Consider the following 10,246-nt stretch of genomic DNA (forward strand, 5'->3'; position numbering starts at 1 on the left):
GCCCATCCTCCAATCAATATATAAACAACATTAATTTCACATATCTAACACAAATTTACCCAATAAATCAAGAAATCATTACCTTCTCTTACCCAAAACTTTTCAAGTTCTTGAACTTCACCTACTCAAGCTTGCTACTCCAATCAACAATAGAATCTAGAAATGCAACCATAAACAAGTCTAAATCAACCTATTAAATCACTAATTTAATCTAATTTAACGATTTTCTCCCAAATCTACAAAACCCATAAAACGCTAAGATTAATCTTCCCCAAATCTAACCCCAAAATTCAAATACAAGCTTGTAGAGATCTTACCCAAGTGTATACTCCTTCAATTTCACCTAAATAACAAGATTTTGATGTGTCAAAACCTAATTTCCAGCAACTAAGGAGAGTAGAAAAAGTTTGACTTAAATACCTTGATTTGGAGCTAAATGGGTGAACTAAAGGCTTCAATGAATGTTGGCTGGCTGGCGACCAGAACTGGCTGGAAAAGTCGCTGGTGGCAGCTGTTGGTTGGTGGAGGGTAGGAAGAAGTGAGAGCAACCACCAAAAGAAAGAAGAAGAAAGAAAAAGAGTAAAGGGGGGGCCGATTCTCTGTTTTTTTTTTTTTTTGTAAATGACTAGTGTGTCTTCTAAATTTCCAGAATGACAGTTTTGCCCTTATGCTTGAACTAACCATTTCTTTTACAATTTTTATTTATATTATATATATATATATATTTATTTATTTTTAGTCAATCTTAGATATTTCTGGTCGGGGTATTACAACGTATCTTCAATATTTTCCTCCACAAACACCCCCAGCCTTTTAATATACCTTAAGAGTGTTAGGATAAATCTAAAGGCTTTTGGTTCATATCCAAAAAAACATTCTTCCAGAAGTATTAGGAGTCTTTGCATCCACTATAAATATTATTCATTCAGACGACCGTAGCCCCCTTCGGCATACCCCCTAAGACTATACCCCATTCGGGACGTATCTGCTCCGGCAGACGGACCCCTCCGACGGACGGACCCTGATAGCAATTTTCGATCGCTTAAAATAGCAAGCAAAAATCACAAATTAAAATACAAGCAAGCGCACAAGACCATAGTAGAATCAATTATGCAAGAACGAGGTCGAACCACAATGATTAGACAAAAAATACAATTAACTACAATACTAAACCTAGCAGAAGAAATAATTATTGAGAGATAATTGATTTTAGATAGCAATGAAATTAAAGTAATGAAGTAAATAAAACACAAACTTGTTGATTTTAGTTGAGAAAGCAAATTTATGAAAATACTAGGACAATGAGTCCATCTTAATAATCCTATCTAGTATTGATTACCTCACCTTTAACCCACACAATCGATGTTATTGGCGAATCCACTAAGACAAGAATTACCTATGGTATCTAGGCTAATTCGTTTATCTTAACATGCAATTTGGTTATGGTATCTAACTCAAATATGAATATGCAAGATGTCCTCAAGTTTAAGAATTCATTAACATGCCATGTAAACCCTAGGAGTATGGTATCTACCCTAGGCGTTTCCAATTCCTAATCACAATAAGTTGGTCCCAAACCCCGTATGGTATCTACGTGAGCTTGCATCAAATTTCTTAATTGAAAACTTAGTTGGTGGTCAATCATCCAAGCAATCAAACAAGTATATAGCATGGTCATTAGAAATCCAACATCAAAAGCATAATCAAAGATAAAAGCAATAAACAAACTAGAGAATCATATTAAGCCTTCATCACGCCCTAGCAAAAGCATTTATTTACACATAATCATGAATGAAAACCACAAGAAATGTTGGAGAATACCCTAGAAAAGTCGGCTGAATATCCGAGTGTTGAACGTCCATGAGAATCTCTAAAGTCCTCCTTAAATAGCCTCTTTCAAACCCTAAACTTTCTCTAAAACAAATACTAAAACTCCAAGGAAACCTCACGTTACCCTTGGTTTCCAAAACGATAAACCCAACAAAAAGGAAAAAGGTTGTCTTCTTCTTTGATTAGGAAATTGGACTGCTGGATGTCTCGAACGTTTTTCCCATGCTCCGCCCTTCATAAATAGATAAAGGCATTAAGTTAACACTAGCACCCAAATCAATCAACGCTTTTTCAAATTGTAAATTGCAAATAACACAAGGGATTGTAAAACTCCCTAGACCTTTCAATTTGGTGGCAATTTATTGAGTAGAATGGCACTATACTCTTCGTTTAGCATCACCCTCTCATGCTCCGCAAACTTCCTTTTATTAGTGTATATATCCTTGAGAAACTTGGCATATGATGGAACTTGCTTAATTGAATCCAATAGTGGAATGTTGATGTTGACTTTCTTGAACAATTCCATAATGTCCAACATGTATCTCTCTTTCTTTTGTTTGTGGAATACTTATGGAAAGGGTAGAGGCGGTGTGTAGACTCTATTCTTCAATAGGGCAACCGGTGGTGCACTAGGAGGAATTAATTGGTCACTTTCTTCTTGTGACGATGGAGGCAGAACTGGTGTATCTTCAACTCTCTCATTTCCCAAAGTCACATCCTCATCTTCTCTACCATATGACTTGCTGCTACGAAGAGTTCTAATTGCCATTGCATGCTCCATACCTCTTGGGTCAGCTTCTATCTGACTCCTCTCATTCACCACATTAATTAGCTGCCCCAATTGTATCTCAAATTTTTGAATCGAAGCTTGCATTGTGTTGTGAGTTTGTTGTGTGACTTGCATGAATTGAGTAAACATATCTTCAATGGAGGGCTTCTTCGTCTCGGTTGGTTGCTCAAATTTTGGAATCAATGAGGATTGCCCTTGCTGATTTTTCCATGAAAAATTTGGGTGATCTCTCTAACCCGGATTGTACATGTTAAAGTAGGGATTGTACCCAGCTCTATTTTGTGAATATATTCAAGATGCATTCTCCTTTTACCATACGGGATTGTGTGGACAAGTTTTAATAGTATGCATAGTGCTAGAACACAGGGCATAAACCTCTTTTTTCACACCAACTACCAAGGGTGTAATTTGTTTCAGCTCACGTCTTAATAGTGCAACTTCTGCTTCTAAAGCTAAATTAGAATTAATCTCATAGAAACAAGTCATTATACCTTTCCCAAAAGTTTCTTCTCTTTCTTCCCTTAGCCTTTTTTTTCTTATGTCACGAAGTTTAAGCTCAACCACAAGTCCAAACTCAATTAGATCGTATCCTCTTGGTCTAATACAAATCAGCCACAAAAATCTGTTTGTTGGGTGATTTAGCTCGAGCAACTGAAGTTTGCCTCGAGCTAAAATGCACTGATTCTGCAACCTGAAAATTAAAAATTTAAAAATACCAAGCAAAGCACGAATAATTAATCGAATTGAATAAACGCAATCCCCGACAATGGCACCAAAAACTTGATAGTAATTTTCGATCGCTTAAAATAGTAAACAAAAATCCCAAATTAAAGTACTCGCAAGCGCACATAACTGTAGTAGAATAGGTTATGCAAGAACGAGGTCGAACCACAAGGATTGGACAAACAATACAACTAACTACAATACTAAACCTAGCAGAAAAAATAATTATTGAGAGATGATTGATTTTAGATAGCAAGTAATGAAATTAAAGTAACGAAGTAAAGAAAACACAAACTTGTTGATTTTAATTGAGAAAGCAAATTTATGAAAATACTAGAACTATGAATACATCTTAATAATCCTCTCTAGTTGTTGATTACCTTACATTTAATCCACTCAATCGATGTTGTTGGCGAATCCACTTAGACAAGAGTTACCTATGGTATTTAGGCTAATTCGTTTATCTTAACATTCAATTTGGTTATGGTATCTAACTCAAATATGAGCATGCAAGATGTCCTTAAGTTCAAGAATTCATTAACATGCCATGTAAACCCTAGGAGTATAGCATCTACCCTAGGCGTTCCTAATTCCTAATCACAAGAAGCTAGTCCCAAACCCCGTATGGTATTTATATGAGCTTGCATCAAATTACTTAATTGAAAACTTAGTTGGCGGCCAATCATCTAAGCAATCAAACAAGTATATAGCACGGTGATTAGAAATCCAACATCAAAAGAATAATCAAAGATAAAAGCAATAAACAAACTAGAGAATCATATTAAGCCTTCATCACGCCCAAGAAAAAGCGTTTAGTTACACATAATCATGAATGAAAACCATAAGAAAGGTTGGAGAACACCTGAGAAACGTCGGTTGAATATCCAAGTGTTGAACATCCATGAGAATCTATGAAGTCCTCCTTAAATAGCCTTTTTCAAACCCTAAAATTCCTTTAAAACAAATACTAAAACTCCAAGGAAACCTCACGTTACCCTTGTAGTTCTTCCTATTTTCATCATTACTTGTAGAATTTTGCCTCTTCGGCATTTTGTACTAGCCTCTTTAACTAGTAGCAGAACATAGCCTCTTCGGCATTTCGTACTTGTCTCTTTAACTTGTAGTGAAACTTAGCCTCTTCGACATTTCGTACTAGTCTCTTTAACTAGTAGAATTTAGCCTCTTTAACATTTTGTTCTAGTCTCGTTAACTAATAGTAGAACTTAGCCTCTTCGGCATTTTGTACTAGTATCTTTAACTAGTAGAATTTAGCCTCTTCAGCATTTTATACTAGTCTTTTTAACTAGTAGAATTTAGCCTCTTCGGCATTTTGTACTAGTCTCTTTAACTAGTAGTAGAAGTTAATCTCTTCGGCTAAGAACTAAGACTCACTTAGTCTTTTTCGTTTACTAGAATCTTTAATTAGTAAATTAAAGTCTCTTTGGCAATCAAAGAAAGACTAACATAATCATATAAAGAAAAAACTTATTATTTTATTGAAAATAAGTAACGCATAGGCATCATATTGTCATAGTAGGCATTACACTTAGAATTTCCTCAGGTTGGAGATATTCCAAGTTCCAGGCTTTGGAGCCTTGGATGACTCCTTCTCTCATCCACTTTTGTCAGGTTTTATGTTATCATTTCTCTGGACTCCTTCCTGAGGGTAGGCGAACTGATGATCCCTCTGCTTAACATCCTCAAGCTTGACATACTACTTTATCCTATCTTGGTGACATTGGGGATCTGTATCTTTCCCTCCATGGGGATGGAGTGCGTCTTCTTTTTTCTGGGGTCAGACCTGTCCTCTTGTGGGACCTTCCAGTACTCTCGCTTTTTCACTCTCGAACATATTTAGGATGAAAGTCCTCACGTTCCTGGGCAACACTTTGGATTACACTAACCAAACGCTTACCCTTCCTTCTTATGGATTGAATCTTCTCCTTCAAGGATTTAGTGTGCTTCTGTCTCCGCTGGAGGTCTTCTTCTGCCAGAATGAGAGCTTCCTCCAATTCCACTTCATAAGGAACTTGCCTCCCTACGTCTTCTTCATGCTAATCCCTCCGGATATGAACATCGTCAGGAGGTAATTCTTCCATTCTAGATCCTTCTAAAACTTGAGACATGATGCTTTATAAAGAAACTCTTCGTTTCCCAAAGACAATGTCAATTGTCAATGCAATTTCTACACCGAGGGAAAAAAGTGACGTAGAAAGAAAGAACGTATAAAATAATACAAGAACACAAAGATATACGTGGTTTGGCAACTTGCCTAGTCCACGGAGATCTGATCTTTTATTAAGGAAGTGAGTGAGTCCCCCAAATATTAGAACGATACATGTATTTATAGTGTTAGAAGGCTTGATACGGTTATGGAGGTTGGGTGCAATTGTGTTGTCTTCCTCCAAACATGATAACCTACTACAGTAATTGTTGTCTGAACCACCTCCTCCTTGGTAGTTGAACCAAAACAGTTGGATCTGTAGAATTGCCTTACCTAACTCATACGAAAGAATAACCTTCTATACGTATCTTCAATATTTTCCTCCATAACAAAAAATTAAATTTGTAATGATAGAATGGTAGGTTGTTGAACACGTTTCCTAGTTCTAGCTCCTCATTTGAAAATGCTTTGTGCTTAAAGAACAAAAAAAAGAGATCACTTAACCCTTTAATTAATTTGTAAATGATTGAATGGTAGGTAGTTGAAGACGTTTTCCAATTCTAGCTCCTCATTTTTGAAAATGCTTTGTGCTTGAAGGACAAAAAAAGAGATCACTTACCCTTTAATCTGCCCTAATTAGATGACACCTGTGAAGTGTCCACCAAATCTTTTGAACCATCTCAACAACCCGAATGTTAGAATTTGTAAGGTAGCAAAATGATGTAGTTTTGCTCTTAGAATCGTATTTTTGGAAAAAAAATTTGATATTCTTTACCTTGCATTTATTGTTTGTTTTTTTTAACCGACACCATACAAGTTTGCCCTTTGTATATCCGATATGGACATAAACTTAAGCCGTTAAATCCGCACACAAAAATTTTTTACCTGACGACATGATAAGTTGGGTCAAAACCCAATGCGAGGTCACAAGGTATTGCTCCCAATAGTATTTATTTTTTCTTTATACAGAATATCAACCCGTTTGGCACACCATTTTGGTGTAGCATATATTATAGCTGTCCACCAAACGACAATTTTAGGGTGCAAATTCTCAAACAATTATGAAACCATATTATTGTCATTCTGAAATTGTTACCATTTGAACAATTCTGAGACAATTTTACATGTACATACCATTTGTATCCCCACTTTAATGCTGAACTATCTAAAATACCCTGACCCTATCAACTCATCAAGTCACGTAGTACCAAGCTGGAGGGCGATTGCTTCGCTCCAATCTTCAAAACCGACAACCGAATTCAATGCAAAATTCCCAAACCAAAAGCCACAATTCGTCTTCAACCTTCAATAACTAGAGGATAGATTTTAGAGCCTTATTTTGGTGAAGATATCCCAAATAAAAAAAACCCTAAAAATCTAAGGCTTGCTAGTTTTGTAGGAGAACTCAGCGAGGATGAAGAAAGTAGCGGGTTTCCTAGAGAACCCCAAAAATCTTTGGAGAAGTTTTTTTTCCTACGCGGAACCAAGACCAGGCTGAGAAAGCACAATGGTAGTCGATTGATGGAGTACACCAAGTCTGAGTAGCAAATCGAGGTTGTTAGAGAGGGAGTAGAGGGCATCGTCGTGGTTGCTTTGCATGAGAAGCTTGTCGTGAGTTAGAGTTGGGTTTCTGGGTTCCACTGAAGCGATTCATGGGCACGGCGACAGAGGAAGAGAGCTTATGAAGAAGGAAAATCAGGACTTCATGGATGTTCTTGCATTAGTGTTTGATGATGATATGATGTTGATACCATATCCGTACCATAAATCTGTTTGTGGGCTCGACAACGATCGCTCTTGCCACCAGCGTCAATGAGTTGCCAGAATGCCTTGTCTGCACCAATTCCAGGACATAAAATATGATTTATTTTGAAACATCAAGGACAAAAATGATAAATTTTAAACTTTAAAGACATAAATGAAAATTCTATAAAACTTCAAGGACATAAAATATGATTTTGCCTTAAATTTTTTGTTTAATGGTTAATATGTCAATGTATACAAGGATATTTAAGTAAGTTATCAAAAATGAAAGTGTTGGAAAGATAGTGCTTTTGTGGTGTATAGATAAAATTTCTCATTCACAAATTGACACTTTATTGTCTTCTTGAGCCTATCGTAGGTCTCAGCCCATTGGGCCTCCATTTTGTGTTTACAACCCCACTTAGCTTCATAGCTGATTGGGACTTGAATTAAAAGGCTAAGAGCACCTGCATCAGTTTCCCTTAACAAATCCCATAAAATACAGACAAAATGCCACTTCCCCTCTTTTATAGATTCTATATCCATCCAACACTGCATCAGAGTATCTATCATATTCTCCTATTTTATGCAGCTCAAGCCATGATCGTCCTGCATCACTCAGAAGTATTAATTTTCACACAATTTGTCGTGCAGAAGAAGTAGAAAAATGATACCCAAGAGCCATATTCCCATGTTTTTCACCATGAAGCCTGAAGACTCGCGATGCAAAGGCTGTCATGACATCAAAAAGAGACCATTTCCCCCATAAAGAAGCAGCATGACCAGAAGGACATGGTCATCATTCCCACATTCTAGAGAAAGTTCCAGTTATAAGACACACTAATTCAATCACTCCAGCAAGCAGCAAGAGAGCAGTTGTGCCATGATTTTCGAGACATCCCACGACATATCCCAGAAGAATAATGAAGAAGTGCTCATCTCTTAGCACTATAAAGAAGAAGAAGAAGAGGAAGTGCTTTAAGCTTGCAAAGCACACATACATCCTAGGATGTATCCCTTTTCAATGAAGATCTTGATGTATTCCCGTAATGCGTTATTTTTCATTTTATTCCAACAGAAGCTCTTTTCATTTTGGTGATTAGTCTTCTGTTCTTCGTGTTTTTTTCCAAATTGACACTCCAAGCATTCTAAGTCCTTTTCCTGGCAAGGCAAACGTTGGGCCAACAACTTGTGTTCTCTAACTGTGCACAGTTCGTTTGGTGTAGAGGTCAGATTCAGTGCAAAATCCTACAAACCATCCTATCAAATCATTTGGGCTGACAACAATACCTAGCACACCTGCAAATCCAACAAAACTCCTATTCTCAATCGCTAGAATTGTGAAATGTCCTATCCAGAGCAGAAGAAAATCAACATATTTTTGACGCATCTGGTGGAACGCGAGTATCAAAAGCAATCAGCATTGTGACGTCTCCTATCCAGTGCGAAAGACGATAAATATATTTTTGGCACACTTGGTCGAACCTAAAGTGTTAGTAACTTACAGTGTTGAATAAGATAATTGAAAAAGTAGCAATAGGTGAACCAACTACAATCAGCATTGTGACGTCTCCTATCCAACGCGAAAGACGATAAATATATTTTTGGCACACCTGGTGGGACCTGAAGTGTTAGTAACTTACAGTCATGAATAACATAATTGAAAAAGCAGCAATAGGTGAACCAATTGGAGACCCGTCTCCACTGCCTTCACCAAGGGAGTCACACAACAATTTCCAGCCTACTCGTTCTGGCGAAGGTGAAGGAGAAGGTAATGTGAGCCCTGTTACTCGTCAAACTTTTGAGCTGGGAAATATCCTTGGCAAACCAAAGTTTGATGCAGACTATGGAGCAGATAGCCAAGAACATACAACAAGTTTGTCAGCAGACTCTCTTGCAGAATCACGAGGCTCTTCAACAAAATTCCAGGAGTTCCAAAAAGTTCTTCAATCAGTGCAGAAAGGCTCACAACAAGTTGGATTTTCAGCACCTGATCCTTAGCAGTAGATACAAACTATTCAACAATCAGCTCTACCTCAGTCATCGCAACAATTCTTAATAGAGCTAGCCATTATACTAAAGGTCAGCCAATCGACGTCAAATCCCAGTAGTATCAGCAATCGCCACCCTGTTGTGACCAACATAGCTCCAGTTTCTGTGGCTATTCCTCCAGCCTCAGTGTAGAATATTCAGAATCTTGGAACGCAAAAAGGCGTTTTCAGGTGATGCCTTCTGGCTCAACTTCTTTAACTCCATTTACTACCGTTCCTATCATTGGTAGCACAACCGTTCCCTGGGAACAATGGTGAATGTCTATCAGAAGCATTACCACCAGCCGTAGATGATTCAGCAACAACCTCAGCAGGTGGTGAAGAGGCATAAAGTCGTGAACATAGTTCAATACATGCTAGACCCTAGGCGCTTTGGGAGACCCATGTATCATAGGCCTTTCTATGAGAGAGTATACCGTATTCCACTTCCCAGGAGATTTCGGCCTTTTGATTTCTCTTTGTTCTCTGGCAAAGATGCCCAGACAACCGTGGAACACATAGCTCGCTTTACTATTGAGTGTGACGAAGTTGGCTCGGAGGACGACTACAAGCTCAAATTGTCTTTGAAGATGACTTTATTACTTTTCCTATTGTTGTTGATAATGTTCACGGTCTTATTCCTGACATTGTCATAAATGCAAATCAGAAATATAAAGACAATGTCGAAGAGCTCCCTGTACAAGATGAAGAAATTATACCTGAGGTGCAAACTCAACAACCTCAGGCAGATGTGCCACTAAGAAGATCCACAAGAGAAAGGAAAAGTGCAATTCCGGATGATTACATCATATTCCTCCAAGAGCATGAGTTTGACATAGGGGTAGTGGAAGATGATCTAATCAATTTCCACCAAGTCAAACAAGGTTCTAACTCTCAAAAGTGGATTGATGCCATGAATGATGAAATGAAATCTATGAAAGACAATGACGTTTGGGATCTCATTGA

Source organism: Tripterygium wilfordii, chromosome 11 (assembly GCF_013401445.1).
Source record: "Tripterygium wilfordii isolate XIE 37 chromosome 11, ASM1340144v1, whole genome shotgun sequence".
Lineage (NCBI taxonomy): Eukaryota > Viridiplantae > Streptophyta > Magnoliopsida > Celastrales > Celastraceae > Tripterygium > Tripterygium wilfordii.